Below are 16512 nucleotides of genomic sequence, written 5' to 3'. Positions count from 1 at the left end.
ACGCTAAGTGAAATAAGTTAAATATTTAACATTAGGTTTTGACCGTTATTTTTTGAAAAATGCCCTGACAAACATACTTGGTTTCCATGGTAATCACATCAGACTAGCGGTTTATTAGGACACTCGAACGCTTTACATAAAATTTCCATTCATGCACACGTTCACACACTGATGATATTAAGCTAATGGATTGTAGCCACAGATGTTATATCGTGCCAGCAATAAACTCCAGCTAAAGGTGGGAGAAGTGTCTTGCTCAAGGACACAACGACAGAGGCGGACCATTGCAGGGCAAACTCCTACCACTGTTGCCCCAGTAATAAGCATTATAAGTGTGTGTTTGTGTTTGTTAATGATAGAACATTAGTAGGCAATGAATCGTGTATAGATAATAAGACTTTGAGGCATCATGCACACATAAGGGATGCAGATTATTATTTTAATGATTTTGTCTGGCTTATCTCCAGACAAAATATAATGGCAATTTTAACACTGGATATGGATTTCTTAACCAAATAAACAGTTTTATTTTTGTAGGAGGGAGCCCCTGGAAACGGAGGAAAGGCCACTTATGTCGGCCTGTTTATTTAGATCCCCAGTCTTTAAACTTAATTAATTTTACAGGTTTACATTTCTGCTGTTGGCTATATGTGGGAGTATGAAGGTAGTACTGATGAGGTGTCAGACTTGCTGTCTTTGTGATTGTGAAAAATTGTGGAGCTCAAAGGAATTTAGTTTGATTAACTAGAATTAACATTTTGGTAATTTACAAATGCAATTGGAAACATATATTTCTAAACTTTGATACTTTTAAAGTATTAAAGTTGTGTAAGCAGTGATTTAAGTGTAATAATTATGAATGGATCACATATCTCATCCCTGGCTATTGTTAAGAATGATTAAATGTACCTGAGCATCAAAGATTTGTGAGGATGGGTTGTTATATAAAGGTAAACTGAGTAACTTGTTGCAGTCTTATTTTATTCACACTTATGGCACAGTCTAAGATTACAGGTGTTTCAGTAGCTATTAAGACATTCTAAACACAGTGTATAGCTCTTTAATTTATGTTTCCAAATGTTTAATAGTTTATGGTTAGGGATGAATTGCCAATAAGTCTAAATTTGATTTGTTGTCTTTAATGATTGATTGGTACCAAGATGAAGCTGCAAGTTTGTTTGTCTGAGTGGCGATGCTCCATACATGTTTGATCATTGAGTTTTAGAGTGTGTTCTGATTTTTATGTAAAATTGTATTTTTTGCTGTTTTTTTGTGACTAAAGATAAGCTATATTTGTTTTATCTCTTAATTCCCGTCTTTATTGTATAATCAAATACAATGGCATAGCAATAATATTGTTAATTAAATATATTCAAGAAAAACAAACACATTCACAAACCTGGGTTATTGTATTGTTGGTATTTTAGTTCCCTCAAAACACTGCTTTGGACTTTTGTGAAGGTCTAGATCCTGAATTATAGCTTGTTTTGCTTTGTTTTTTCCTTTGCAGCTCAGACCATGGCGCTTCCAGCAGATGGATCCCCAAAGTTGGAGGGACTTCCAGACAATGGTAAGGAACACGGTAAGTTGTGGTCAAATGAAACCGACATGGTTTCTGAAGACTACGGAGAGGGGTTGACGTGTAGTTCACCTCCCCAGTCTGTGGACTGTGCTACCAGCTCCAGTGGTAGCAGTGCTATCAGCTCCAGCGGTAGCTCTACTACCAGCTCCAGTGAAGATGAGGTAGGTAATGCCTGTACTATCAGCTCCAGTGGTAGCTCTACTACTAGCTCCAGTGGTAGCTCTACTACTAGCTCCAGTGAAGATGAGGTAGGTAATGCCTGTACTATCAGCTCCAGTGAAGACGAGGCTAATAATGAAGACCAGGATGACTTTTATTCCAGACTTCGGATTGTCCAGGTCCTTGCACCAAACATTAAATTCCTGTGGGGCATAGGAGTGCTTGAACAGTCATTGAAACATCTCAAGTCGAAGCTTGATCAGCTGAGCTCCGCTGTGGACCGTGGCAGTGCTGCGACGCTGCGCTCTGAGATTCTTGAGATTCTTCCCCCAAATTTCAAATACATAAAAGACATTGGGGTAGCTGAGAAGCCTGAAGAAGACACGGCTCCTTGTACTTCACTTGAATTCACGTCTGGACTTGACAAACAGGAAGAGCCCATTTTGCGTCCAGAGAACTCCAGACCTATTGGTACCTCGCAACACCATCAGGTAGGTTTGGAAGAGGACGGGGCTTCTTTGACTTCTGGCCGCGCCAGGAGCATTACACAGAAGGTGGATGCTGCGAAGGAGGACAACCCACCATTAAAGCTTAGTTTTGGTACAGTGCTTCCTTCCAGCTTTGACAAACCGGAAGAGCCCATTTTGCGTCCAGAGAACTCCAGACCTATTGGTACCTCGCAACACCATCAGGTAGGTTTGGAAGAGGACGGGGCTTCTTTGACTTCTGGCCGCGCCAGGAGCATTACACAGAAGGTGGATGCTGCGAAGGAGGACAACCCACCATTAAAGCTTAGTTCTGGTACAGTGCTTCCTTCCAGCTTTGACAAACCGGAAGAGCCCATTTTGCGTCCAGAGGACTCCATTCCTATCAGTGCCTCGCCACAACCTCTGGCAGGTTGGAGAAATTTAGTGACTTTTTGCCGCGCCATTAGAATTCCAAAGAAGGTGGTTGATGCGAAGGAGGATGACACACCATCCAAGCCTAGCGATCGGGTAGGTTCGAAAGAGGACGTGACTCATGCGACATCTGTGACTGGCATAAACGGAAAGAAGACCAGGGACAGTGTTACTGAAGTGAAACTCCCAGCCAAGAGGACCAGGAATAGTGACGATACTAGACAGGAGCCCTCTGCCAAGAGGGTCAGGGAGAATGAAACTGAAGATGTGCTCCCCTCCAAGAGGACCAGGGACAGTGTTGCTGAAGAGGAGCCCCCAGCCAAGAGGACTAGAGACACTGTTGCTGAAGAGGAGCTCCCAGCCAGGACGGCACAGTAGTATAATGAAGATCCCATCTTGGACGAGGTCCTTCAAAGTATCGGCAGAAGGATGGCATGGAGATATGGTAAAGAATGGGAGGACGAGCCCATTCCGTCAACCCCTCTGTTCATTCCATACCGAAAGACAGACCATGAAGATCCTATTCTGTTATCCCCTGTCCTCAATCCCTCACCAAGGACAGCGTGTGGGGATCCTGGTCTGTCATCCCCTATCCTCAGTCCCTCACCAAGGACGTCGTGTGGGGATCCTGGTCTGTCATCCCCCGTCCTCAGTCCCTCGTATAGAATGGCGCATAAACTTCCTGTTTTGTTATCCCCTATCCTCAGTCCCTCACCAAGGACGTCGAGTGGGGATCCTGGTCTGTCATCCCCCGTCCTCAGTCCCTCGTATAGAATGGCGCATAAACTTCCTGTTTTGTCATCCCCTGTCCTCAGTCCCTCACGAGGGACGATGCAAGAGGATCTTTTTCTCTCATCCCCTGACGTCAGTCCCTCACCATCGACGCACTGTGAAGATCCGGTTTTGTCACCCCGCGTTTTCAGTCCTTCACCATCAACACACCGTGAAAATCCAACTTTGTCATCCCCTCACTTCCGTTTCCAGATGGAGACTGAAAAGGACATAGAAGAGGAACCGACACCTTCAACATCTGGTGGAACTACAGCAAGAGTGAGTTCCAGACACGTGTGGTTTAGACCTCGCTACGTTTCAAGTGACTCTGATTAGATTGGGATCCGTAAAAACTGAGGACCTATGTGGGAGATCACATTAGGACATATCATCATTTCTCTGTTTTGTTTTTTTTTTGTTTTATTAAAGCCAATGGGTTTCTAGCAAGCCTGTGGAAGCCTTAGGTAGCGCCTTGCACCGGGGCTTTTCTTTATCCCGCTGCTAGATGTAGCATTTTAGATGTTGAGGATTCTGGCAGGACTCAGGAAGCCTTAGGTAGCGCCTTGCACCGGAGTTTTCTTCATCTTTGTGTCTTCCTCTCATCTTCCCCATGTTTCAGGGTGAAATAGCGGTTCTTCCCCACGCGGTGCTCTCCGATATAGTAAATTATTCTATTCTGTTCCTCCACTAATCCACTCTCCAAGGTTTTAATCTTTCAGGTTTTAGCTGCTCATCGCTGGATCCTTTCGTCGTCGTCCATGTGGTTCCTGTCCTTCTGGACCCCTTGTTTTTCACACTGCTTGTAAGTTTTTCCACATTCACATGATACTGCTTGCCTCCTGCTGGTGGTGGGGAACATAGGCTTTACTAAATAAAAATAGAAATAGAAGTTATTAGTAATTTACAAAGTGCTCAACCACATAGAGTTAAAATTTACATTAAGTAAGGAATGCTTGCCTGACAATACGTTGTATCAGAAACCAAATTAAAGCATCAGGACAATAAGAAATTAGAAGACAAAGGAGAACATAGACATAATTTATGATTGAAGGATTTAATTATGAGCTTTTATTCAGAGAGACACTAGAGAACAGGATCAGAGGAAAGGAAATGGAGAGCATGTGGAGTAAAGTTTTATGTAGATAAACTATTAATCTCATGAAACAAATTGTTTATATGGCCAATAGCATGTTCATGTGTTACAACACAGAAAAATCACAAAAGAAGAATAGATATTAAAAAAATACCCGACCCAAGTTCAGACTTCTCAGATTTCTGATTCTCTGATCATCCCAGGTTGGATCTCCTCCGCCTGTAATCCTCCACCTTCAGCACCACCAGTCAGGTGGAGGAAGATAAGAGAACCCAGTTGACAAAAAAAGTAAGAAAACTTATTTTTATTTTAAATATGGATGAAATTGAGCTCAAATTTCAAAATTGTTCTTCCTTCTGTCCACCTATATTCTATTTGTTAACCCTGTTGTCTTTTCTCTGGATTTCATTTCTACATCAACTCATGTCACATGACATGAGTTGACCAACAATTAAAGCAGAAGACCAGCGCCGCCTGTAATCCTCCACCTTCAACACCACCAGTCAGGTGGAGGAAGATAAGAGAACCCAGTTGACAAAAAAAGTAAGAACATTTACTTTTACACAACAAAAAATGTTCAACACACAGAACGTCGAGGTCAATATTCAAATCTATTTCCTATTTCCTGCTGTACTTTCTCCTCACTGACATTTTTGTTTTGTGTGTTTGTGTTTTTTTACTGAGTCTTTTCATAACAGCAGAGCTTTGTGTTGATGGAAGGAGGATCAGGAATAGAGCAGAGGACCTGCTGATTTACTGGTTCTAGTAGATTTTATAAATGGTGAGGTCATGATTATGACTTGATCAGAACGTCTGATTCAGTCATCTGTTAGATTCAGATTCTGCAGATCAATAATGTCTGATCGTCCCAGGTTGGATCTCCTCCGCCTGTAATCCTCCACCTTCAGCACCACCAGTCAGGTGGAGGAAGATAAGAGAACCCAGTTGACAAAAAAAGTAAGAACTTTTATATCTACGCAACATGACTAATCATTTCAAATATAGCTGCAGAGAGCTGAGCTGAAAGTTAGAAGCTGTCTGCTGTTCATGCATATTTTCCTCCTTAACTTTATCTTCTCTCTTTATTTCATTTCTCTGTGAACTCATGTGATGACTGGAGTTGACCAACAATTAAAGCAGAAGAAGACCTGCTCCACCTGCTGATCTACTGGTTGTAACAGCTTGTGGGAAAGGTGAGGACATGATGATGACTTTGATCAGAAAGTCTCTTCCAATAATCCGTGATTTAGACAGAGATTAAGGAATGTGTGTCTGATCATGTGATGATTCGCCAGCATCACTGGACCAATCAGGCGAGAGAAGACAGAGAGGACTGAGGACTAAAACGAAAATACTCTGCCTGCCAAAAAAGGCAGACGATCCAGTGGCCCCAGGTTTACACACCATCTGCTGGTACTAAATACATTTTTTACAACCTTAACTTTTCAGCCATTCTATAGTTGAGATTATTTTCTTAATTATTCAAGAATTGAAACCTTGGTTTTCCTTCCTGTTAGATCATATAAGCAAAAAAATAAACAAATTTTAACGTGCAAAAAGTTTATTTACAGTGAGCAACGCTAAAACACTTTTATACATACAGTGCAGTAAACAATTCTCATTAAATTCCCCCCCGTTGTGACAGGTTTGAGGCAGACTGACCGCTGGGGAGATGGACCTCACCTGGCACCATTACTCTGGATGTAACAGGTAGGTGAGCAGAAACTGAAGCTGCTGAGACATCTCAGAAAAGTTTCAGCATTTAATGACGTGCGTTGGACTCTGCGTTTCTCAAATTTGTTCTTCTGTTTCCTCAGCTCGACTCTCCTGTCCATTAAAACATCAATGACTCGAGAAGCGGACAGCGAGGTTTCTGGTGCCTGGCTGGAGACGAGATTCTGATTATTCAAGAGCCAAAACAAAACGTCAGAATAAATAGTTAGAAGGCAGATTTGTTTTCTATTTGTTATTGTTTTCATTATTAATGCTCCATAACACAAAATTCATCAGTGCTGTAACTCTTGAGTTGAATAAAATGTTCTTCTTTCAATCTGTTATTTCTGGAGTCTTTTTATTTGAACCATAATCATTTTTGGAAACGTTATATATTAAAGGAACGCCCACATTTTTAATAGAACTTCATAACTGATCAAAGCACAAACTGGAGAACAGGTTTAAAAGAAATGTATTTTTAGTGTTAATTCATTTGTAGTTACATAAATACAAAATTCACATCTTAAAAACAAACACAAGCCAGTCACACTGAAGAAGTTTCCAGATGTTGACCTTCGACCCTTAGCTTCAACTGATTCACTGAAGGGTTGGGTAGAAATGTTACCCAGAGAACGCTCTTTTTCCTCATGGACTCATAACCAATGAAACAAACTGGAAGAACTGGAAGCTGAACCAGTTGGTGGATCAAGTCGGTCAACTCCAAGTAGCCAACACCGATCGCCTTTGAAGCTTCACAGCTCTGACTCTGACTTATGAAAACCTTTCCTCCAGTTTGAGCCGAGACTGTGGAAGGTTTTTTTTTTACGGCCTGCTGCTTCTTCAGTTGCTGTGAACCAGAGTGACAAACAGGAGGAGTGAGCAGAGAGAGACGGCGCCAGTCAGGACGGCTTTCACCAGCAACACCGTCCAGCTGCCCGGCATGAAGACATGAGACGGACATTACGGGCAAAATAATCTTTTACAATAAGAGTTTGGCTGAAATATTTTTGCAACGACTGAGAAATATGAAAAAAAACCCCCGAAAAAAACAAAACATAAAGTGATTAAGTCTGGTTCTTTGTTGACCGCTACACAGTGGTCAACAAAGAACCAAGACAGAAGCTACAAACCTTTAAGTCACCGAGTTATGAAACAAAAAGAAAAGCCATAAAGCCATGCAGTACATGAATCTTTTTGATTTTAGTCTTTTTTTTCCCAGTTTTCCTAAACGATAAACCTAACAGTTAACATTTGATGATGATGATGTATTTGTTTCCCAACCATCTGAAACGCTGACATTTTCATACGTCCACTTCACATTTTAAGTGCTGCTTTGCATTTATCTGTTACATAAAATTCCAGTAAAATGCAAAAAAAAAAAAAAAAAAAAAAAAGGTTTGCGATTGTAACAAGACAAAATGTGAAAATGACTGAATGCTTTTGCAAAAGCACTGCAACCAGAACGATTGGTTTGGGTGAATTTAGGGACCACCAAGAAATAACGCAACGTTTTCTCCTCTTGCATATTTATTAAAATCCTTTGTTTTTACATAGTGTTGCATACAATCTCTTAAGAGTACAGCGGAAGGAAAGTTTAACGTGGAGAACAAAACCAACACAGTATAACCACTCTGTATTCATGTTAAAACTCACTGCAGCTCTCGGCCATCAGCCCAAGAAACCGACAAGAAAAGCGAGCAAATGCCTTCAGTTCGTAGCATTGTGTGTGCAAAACAGGGAGAGTCAGGTCCCAGGGCCCATTTTCCAGCAGCTTCCTTACGTTGCAGGCCACAGAAAAATCTAGAAATTTCCGGTTGCCTTCTATCTTCCGTCAGGGCTGCCGTGCATTTCCGGTGTGTAAGTTAGAAGAACAATCATGACCCACAGATGCAGCACTGCCTGAAGAAAAAACACAACAAAACAAAAACTGATTAAACACTTTGAATGTATTGTCAGACGATAAACTATCACATGTGGTAAAAACCAACAATGTTGTTGTTTTGAGACCATTTTCAACTAATAATATGAATAGGCGATATGTCCAGGGTCAGCAGCCCTCATGACCCAACTATAGGGATAATTCATGATAATTAATGGATGGATAAATGTGCTCTTAATGTAATGTACATTTGTCTCCAAAATATTGATTTGATTCATGTTTTATTACTTTTGTTTGAGATAGATTGGGTGTAAGGATAGATAAATACATCTCCATAATGTTTCCTTATTGTTGCTTATTCTAGATTGTTTGTTACTAATATAATTTTAAATAAAGATTTAATAAAGATTTGAAAATAAAAAAGTGACTTACCACGTGACAGACATACAACGTGACATATCACGTTTTGTAGCCATTTCTTTACTATTTAATTTGTATTTTTAATGTTGAAAGTCTTCTTGGGTGTTTTAAAAGGCGTTGGCAAATAAAATACGTTATTATTAGTATAATTATTATAACACGGTCGGTACAGGAAATAGTGTCACTAGCGCCCCCTTCATTTCCGGAATGAAATAGTCACATTTCCATATAAGGTATGAGTACTCTGTTGTAACTTAATATTTTGTTTGGCAAAATTCTTTATTCATAAACAAAGAGTGCTGAGATCATCCCCAGTTTTTAACATCTTCTTATCTGAATTCCAGTTATATTTGAAATCCTTGAAATGTATTGAACCGTATGAATCCCTGGCTGAAATATTAATGGAATTGCCCACTGATGTATATTAATCCTAATACATGAATCCCCCTTTGCCTTTTTTTTCTTCTTACTATTACTTATTGTAATACTAATTTTCTATTATCAATATTACTCTGTATTCCATTTTAAATATGCCTCTTCTATATGTGCCTTATACAGAATTCCACTACTGTAATTGCCTTATTTGTTTCTGATTAATTTGTTTAAAAAAAAAAAAAAAGTGTTCATGTAACGTTATGGTGATGTACCGTATGTGTCGGTGACACCTGGCAGACATTTCTGTGTTTGTACTGTTATGTACTTTGTATCTCAATAAAGATCCATTAAAAAAAAAAAAAAAAAGGTGTACTTGGGTATACTTGCCCTCACCTGGTAGACATCATGTTTTCCTTCCGGTTCACACCTCGCTGTTTGCTGGCGCTGCACGCCAGCCGCGTACTAATGCGCTCTTGAATGATGCGCTTAACGACGCACTAATCGCTGATCGATCCTTCTTGTGGTAAAAAGCTTCTCACACCCTTAATGTCTGTTAGCCTAGCCTTAGCTAAAAAAAAGTTGGTTTCACAATGGGAAAAAAACGATTCATTAAATTGTGCATATTTTTCAAATCAAGCAAAAGGAACTGAATAACTTTTGATTCGTTGTTATTAATTTTGCCGTAGAAAACCCCCAACAAAGCTCCTATTTGCTGTTTGTCCATGGACAAACTCCTCAACAGTCACCTGGCAAAAAAGTGGGAAGGAGGCTCTGTGGGAGGAGAGCAAAGCGCTTACTGGCGAGTCAAAGCATCTGAATTTATTAGGTCTCTATATGGCGATTAACATAAATCATTAAAAAAAATTTATTTTCCATTCATCCATTTCTATCTAAGGGGAACACACTCACACCTAGGGAGAATTTGCAGTGACCAATGAACTCTTACCTTGTTGTCATGTTTTTGGAATGTGGGAGGAAACCGGAGTACCCGGAGGAAACCCACGCATGCACAGGGAGAACATGCAAACTCCATGCAGAAAGGCTGGGAAGCGAACCCACAACCTTCCGACTGCAAGGCAACAACCTTACGGACTGAGCCACTGTGCAGCCCGCTATAGAATGGCGCTACTATTAATATATCTCTTAGCAATTTGACGTCACCGCCGTTCTCGACTGACTACATCCGGGGTCTTTCGTCGCCGGGTCATCATCATCCGGGCCTTTTCACGTCACTTCCGTTGAAAACAACACCACGTGCGTTGCCCATGAACGCAGTAGCTGTCACTTCCAGCGGGATTAAAAGCAGCATTTATTTGACGTATAAATGCAGACTGGTTGAAGCTAGTTTGAACCAAAAAAGTCAAGCTTCGGAGAAGGTAGGGGCTGAGTTTGTAGCGGCTATTTTGCTGGCCAAACGGAACCACCGGTCAAGGAAACCGGTGTCGCTTGAATTAGCTCATGTCCTCAAATCTCCAAACACGTTCAACGTTCACCTTTGAAGGGTTTTGTGAAAATAGCTCATGCTAGCAAACGCTTTGCACCTCGTTATGCTCCTGAAGTAATTTGTGAAATGCAATTAAATAACATTACATTGTAAGAAACTGAGACTTGGAAGCTAACGTTAACTTGAGGCAGCAAACGCTGACTGCAAACCCGGCCGCTTCATCTGCTCAGTGACGTGAGCAGTGAGCTCACTGCTCACGTCACTGAGCAGTGACGTGTTGGTGGTGGCTCACACCGTCGCTAACGTATTCCGTCACACACTTTATTTCTCTCTTCTTTTCTCTTCCATTCACTGAAATTGATGAGAAATGATTTGTGTTGTGCACAATCCACAATCTGTTTTGTTGTTTTCTTCTCCTCTGACTCCCCGTGTGAATTTTCTCACGGCGCCTCAGAGTCTCAACCGAGTTTGAGAGAAACGGGAGACTTGAGGGCTCAAGGTGAGCTTATACCTGCTGCCCCCCAACACACACACACACACACACACACACACACCGCTTCCCATGTAGCGTCAGGCCCGCGCTGCTTTGCCCTGAGTGTGTAGGAGTTGCAGCAGTGTGTTGTTGCAGCTTTGTTGCTGCGGTTGCATGGCTGTGTGACGTGCCGCTCTGCTAACGCTGCATGCTAGCTGAAGATTCAAAGTCTGCTTTAATTCTGCTGAAATGTCTCCGGTTTCTGTTGAGATTCTCCAAAAATATTCCTTTACATGATCTATGAAAAACCCAGAAAGCGGTGGAGGTTTTTAGTAAAAACTATTTTAAAATGTCAAATTTTGGTAATTTAAAAGAAAAATGGATATGAAAAGTAGAAATGTTGTTTTTTTTTTTTTGCTTGTTTCTTCTCTGGTTTGTAAAGCCAGAGAAGAAGAAACCACCAGAATTTCTTTGTGTTATTTACTAAATAAATAGATTTAAATGTTAAGTCAATAATTACTGGGGTTTCAAATCAAAATGACACAAAAGACAAACAAAATAGATTTATTTCAAATAAAACTAATATACATTAGAATACTGAAGTTACAAAAAGATTTTATACTGTTATGTAAAATACATGTTTTGAAGGAATCCCTTTGATCTTATAAATTAGTAAGAAGACGTGGAGCTTCTGCTACATGAGGAAACATGGAAAGAGCTAATCAGAAATAAAAATAGATTTAAAAAAGTTTGACTGCTTTAAAGTCAGTCAATATTTTTTTTATTGATTATTGAGGAATGTTATAAGTAGTTTAGTTACTTTAAAATTGTCATTTCCTCTCAGAAATAAGTTTTTAATCTCCAATTGTCAGGTATGAAGATGTTTATGTTAGTGATGGGTAAATGAGGCGTCATGTATCATTTTGACCCAAAGCAAAACTGTATTGATACCGCGTCAATACTGTGTCACTGAATACTGACACCTGCTGGACATTAAAAATCCCTGCAGGCAACGCAGTTCACAGACTGATTTGATGACCTAGTCTATACAATAAGATTTAAGTCATTTAATTTCATCGTATATTATATATTGTATGATGTCATATCTTCAGTTAAAATCAAAATATATTTGATATTCTTCGATACAGTCAATAAGTAATGTGAACATGAACCAAGTGATGAAAATGAAAGCGATCGTGTTTGGAATGAGGATGCTTGTGGACTGGGGGTTTTTTTGTTGGTGTTTTTTCCCACAAATTTTCATTAAAAAAAAAAAAAAAGTTTTTCTAAAATTTATAAATTTAGTCTGTTCCGTTTTTTTGACACAACTTCTCCTTGCTGTAGAAAAAATGAAGTAAACAATACATTTATATGAAATAATTGATAAAAAGCAGCTGAGTAATTTGTAGACTGGCTGTATACCTGAGTTTATCCAGGTGTATCTGTGACTTCATTCTGATGCCCTATGCCTCAGCATTGAGGAGGTGAATTTATTTAAATAAAACAGATTTTAGTGACACTGTATATTGTTCACATAACTTACATTTTGTCTTTTAGATTTTGTACGCAGATCTTTATGGATGTGTTTTGCTGGAAATGTCTTTTTTGTATTTATTTATAGCGGGATTGTCTTTATTTCCCTTTTTTCTGCCTAAAGATTTTTATTTATGGAGGGTAATTTAAGAATGAAATTATGAAATGTATAATTTCAAAGGAGAAACATATGCAAAACCTCTTTTATTTGTTTTTTTCTCTCTCCGAAGAGTTTTTTGCGGCGCTAATGGCTCGTATTTTTTTGACAGTAGGCAGACAGGAAGGAGGGTGGAAGACATGCGACAAAGGTCGTCCAGTTTTCAGGAAGAAGACTCACTTTGCTTGGCTGGATGGTAAGGACCTTTGACTTTTTTCACCTAAAACATGTGAAATTAGATTTCAACTACATGAAATCGATTTTTCATTAACAGGTGAGATCAACTGGGGAAAGTTTTTCAAAAACATTCAAGGCAGAAAACCGGATTCCTTTGCGGTTGTCACGTGTTCTTCCTGCAACCGGTAATATAAAGACTGTGGGCTTCACCGGCGATGGAAGACGAGGAGAGTACCCTGGTTACTACTGTGATGGCCGACCTGGACACTGCACTGACTGTCAATACTGAATGCAAGGAGAATATTAGTTGCTTCCACAGTCTTTCACACATTTCAGTTGTCACACATTGTTAGTTTTTTTTTTTTGTGACATGCCATTTTAAATCATTTCTGCTAAATAATATTTGCCTTTTGACTTGTGCAGTCATCCTTTTTAATAATGTGTTCTTTCAATATTATTTACATTTTTGAATGTTCCTTTTGTTGTAGCTCAGTTGATTTACATTATTTAGTTTTCATAGAAATGGTGCCGTTTCCACACAAAGTTACATTGTGGCTGTAATTTGTTGGAGAGAGTAGAACCAATAAAGTAGTTGTAAATATATTGTAACAGCGTTGTTTAACAATAGGATAACCTTGTTTTAAAAATTTTAAATGCAAGCAAAGCTAATAACTTGCAATATTTTATATGTGTAAATACAATGTTTCCTACACTTTTAGAACAATGACTGGAATCAATACAAAGTTTCTTTACAAACCTGACATACAGCCAAGTTGTTTATGTTTTGACAGAATCAACTGTTGGGTTTTTTTGTAATAAAGTAAGCACATACAGAAACATATTGTTCAGTTACAAAGTCATAATACAAACATAAGACTAAAGGTATCCTGAGCCGGACTTTATGAAGAGAGATGAGCCCGGCGCCGTTAGGCTGGGATGGAGACACATGATCAGGTGATTGGCTGAGCAGGTGAGATGAAGACAGTTTATAGTTAGAATTTACACATTGGTTTAATTTATGTAACCAGTGACTTTATTCAAAAAGGTTTTTCATATAGAAAAAAGATCATTCTCTCTGGCAGTTACCAGCGCAGCGTCTACTGCCGGGGTCCGAGCGCCAAAGATTATTTCTTGTCAAATAAACTTTCTAAACCTACTTTCTCTCTGTGTGAGTCTTTCCAGGTTGAAGCTACATTTAAAGTTTTAAATTAATCCCTTTGGGTTTTGCAACAATTGGATATTTAAGGTCTTTATTTTATGAATCGATTGCAATTGGTAGAATTGATATGGAATTTCTAAATGGAATAGTGGGACACCAATCAGTTTACTGGTTGAGCTGGAGTCCTTATAGCAAAAGTTTCCAATGAGACATTATGGTAAACAATGATAATAGCTGAGCCAGGTCACCTGCAACCAAAAATATTCTAGTTTTCGGAATGGCACTTGTTAGAAGTTCAGAAGTCCTTTGGTTTGTTTGTAAATTATATTCATAATGTGAATAATAAGAAAAATATTTGGCAAATAAGCAACAAAAGTGCGCTGTGAATGGACGTACTAAGTTGGCCAAAATTGTTAACTAAATGTTTTACAGACCAAACCTCTTTTCCATCTAGTTCTCGTTTAATAAGCCAGAGGCTATTATAGTTTAGATTGTAACTTATTTATTTTAAGAGGACCATTCACAACATCAAAATATTATTTGAACTTCATTTGTTTATATCTGTTTTCTTAATCTGCGATGGACAGGCGATCTGTCCAGGGTCAGCAGCCCTCATGACCCAACTATAGGGATAATTCATGATAATTAATGGATGGATAAATGTGCTCTTAATGTAATGTACATTTGTCTCCAAAATATTGATTTGATTCATGTTTTATTACTTTTGTTTGAGATAGATTGGGTGTAAGGATAGATAAATACATCTCCATAATGTTTCCTTATTGTTGCTTATTCTAGATTGTTTACTAATATAATTTTAAATAAAGATTTAATACAGATTTGAAAATAAAAAAGTGACTTACCACGTGACAGACATACCACGTGACATATCACGTTTTGTAGCCATTTCTTTACTATTTAATTTGTATTTTTAATGTTGAAAGTCTTCTTGGGTGTTTTAAAAGGCGTTGGCAAATAAAATACGTTATTATTAGTATAATTATTATAACAAGGTCGGTACAGGAAATAGTGTCACTAGCGCCCCCTTCATTTCCGGAATGAAATAGTCACCTTTCCATATAAGGTGTGAGACTGACAGTGGTCCGTCCCCGCCCCTTTCTGTTTGCTGCAGCGAGGTGTACTTGGGTGTACTTGCCCTCACCTGGTAGACATCATGTTTTCCTTCCGGTTCACACCTCGCTGTTTGCTGGCGCTGCACGCCCAGCCGCGTACTAATGCGCTCTTGAATGATGCGCTTAACGACGCACTAATCGCTGATCGATCCTTCTTGTGGTAAGAAGCTTCTCTTAGACCCTTAATGTCTGTTAGCCTAGCCTTAGCTAAAAAAAAAGTTGGTTTCACAATGGAAAAAAAACGATTCATCAAATTGTGCATATTTTTTCAAATCAAGCAAAAAGAACTGAATAACTTTTGATTCGTTGTTATTAATTTTGCCGTAGAAAAACCCCCAACAAAGCTCCTATTGCTGTTTGTCCATGGACAAACTCCTCAACAGTCACCTGGCAAAAAGTGGGAAGGAGGCTCTGTGGGAGGAGAGCAAAGCGCTTACTGGCGAGTCAAAGCATCTGAATTTATTAGGTCTCTATATGGCGATTAACATAAATCATTAAAAAAAATTTTATTTTCCATTCATCCATTTCTATCTAAGGGGAACACACTCACACCTAGGGAGAATTTGGAGTGACCAATGAACTCTTACCTGTTGTCATGTTTTTGGAATGTGGGAGGAAACCGGAGTACCCGGAGGAAACCCACGCATGCACAGGGAGAACATGCAAACTCCTACAGTAGTTCTGGGAAGCGAACCCACAACCTTCCGACTGCAAGGCAACAACCTTACGGACTGAGCCACTGTGCAGCCCGCTATAGAATGGCGCTACTATTAATATATCTCTTAGCAATTTGACGTCACCGCCGTTCTCGACTGACTACATCCGGGGTCTTTCGTCGCCGGGTGATCATCATCCGGGCCTTTTCACGTCACTTCCGTTGAAAACAACACCACGTGCGTTGCCCATGAACGCAGTAGCTGTCACTTCCAGCGGGATTAAAAGCAGCATTTATTTTGACGTATAAATGCAGACTGGTTGAAGCTAGTTTGAACCAAAACAGTCAAGCTTCGGAGAAGGTAGGGGCTGAGTTTGTAGCGGCTATTTTGCTGGCCAAACGGAACCACCGGTCAAGGAAACCGGTGTCGCTTGAATTAGCTCATGTCCTCAAATCTCCAAACACGTTCAACGTTCACCTTGAAGGGTTTTGTGAAAATAGCTCATGCTAGCAAACGCTTGCACCTCGTTATGCTCCTGAAGTAATTTGTGAAATGCAATTAAATAACATTACATTGTAAGAAACTGAGACTTGGAAGCTAACGTTAACTTGAGGCAGCAAACGCTGACTGCAAACCCGGCCGCTTCATCTGCTCAGTGACGTCACTGAGCTCACTGCTCAGTGACGTGTTGGTGGTGGCTCACACCGTCGCTAACGTATTCCGTCACACACTTTATCTCTCTTTCTTTTCTCTTCCATTCACTGAAATTGATGAGAAATGATTTTGTGTTGTGCACAATCCACAATCTGTTTTGTTGTTTTCTTCTCCTCTGACTCCCCGTGTGAATTTTCTCACGGCGCCTCAGAGTCTCAACCGAGTGTTGAGAGGAA

At 39.6% G+C, this 16512-nt stretch overlaps 1 protein-coding gene and 1 long non-coding RNA gene across 3 annotated transcripts in view; both read left to right on the top strand.

Moving 5' to 3' along the window:
• Nucleotides 1-5539: 5539 nt before the first annotated feature.
• Nucleotides 5540-6554, top strand: LOC116708563 (uncharacterized). 2 transcript variants are annotated; one of them, XR_004336705.1, is made up of 4 exons: nucleotides 5540-5697; nucleotides 5800-5917; nucleotides 6150-6218; nucleotides 6322-6554. It is a non-coding gene; the product is annotated as an uncharacterized LOC116708563 (long non-coding RNA). The 2 variants fall into 2 exon arrangements; XR_004336704.1 differs by having other exon boundaries at nucleotides 5543-5697; nucleotides 6150-6214.
• A 4235-nt stretch (nucleotides 6555-10789) lies between these two features.
• Nucleotides 10790-16512, top strand: part of LOC116708470 (MAP/microtubule affinity-regulating kinase 3-like) — a 40132-nt gene continuing 34409 nt past the window's right edge. The window contains exon 1 of the mRNA XM_032546329.1: nucleotides 10790-10834. The gene's annotated coding sequence lies outside the window, so the exon portion shown is untranslated. The remainder of the gene's footprint in view (nucleotides 10835-16512) is intronic.

This window comes from Xiphophorus hellerii, chromosome 19 (assembly GCF_003331165.1).
Source record: "Xiphophorus hellerii strain 12219 chromosome 19, Xiphophorus_hellerii-4.1, whole genome shotgun sequence".
Taxonomy (NCBI): domain Eukaryota; kingdom Metazoa; phylum Chordata; class Actinopteri; order Cyprinodontiformes; family Poeciliidae; genus Xiphophorus; species Xiphophorus hellerii.
Note: the sequence above shows the minus strand (reverse complement) of the source record. Positions and strands in the feature narration are given on the sequence as shown.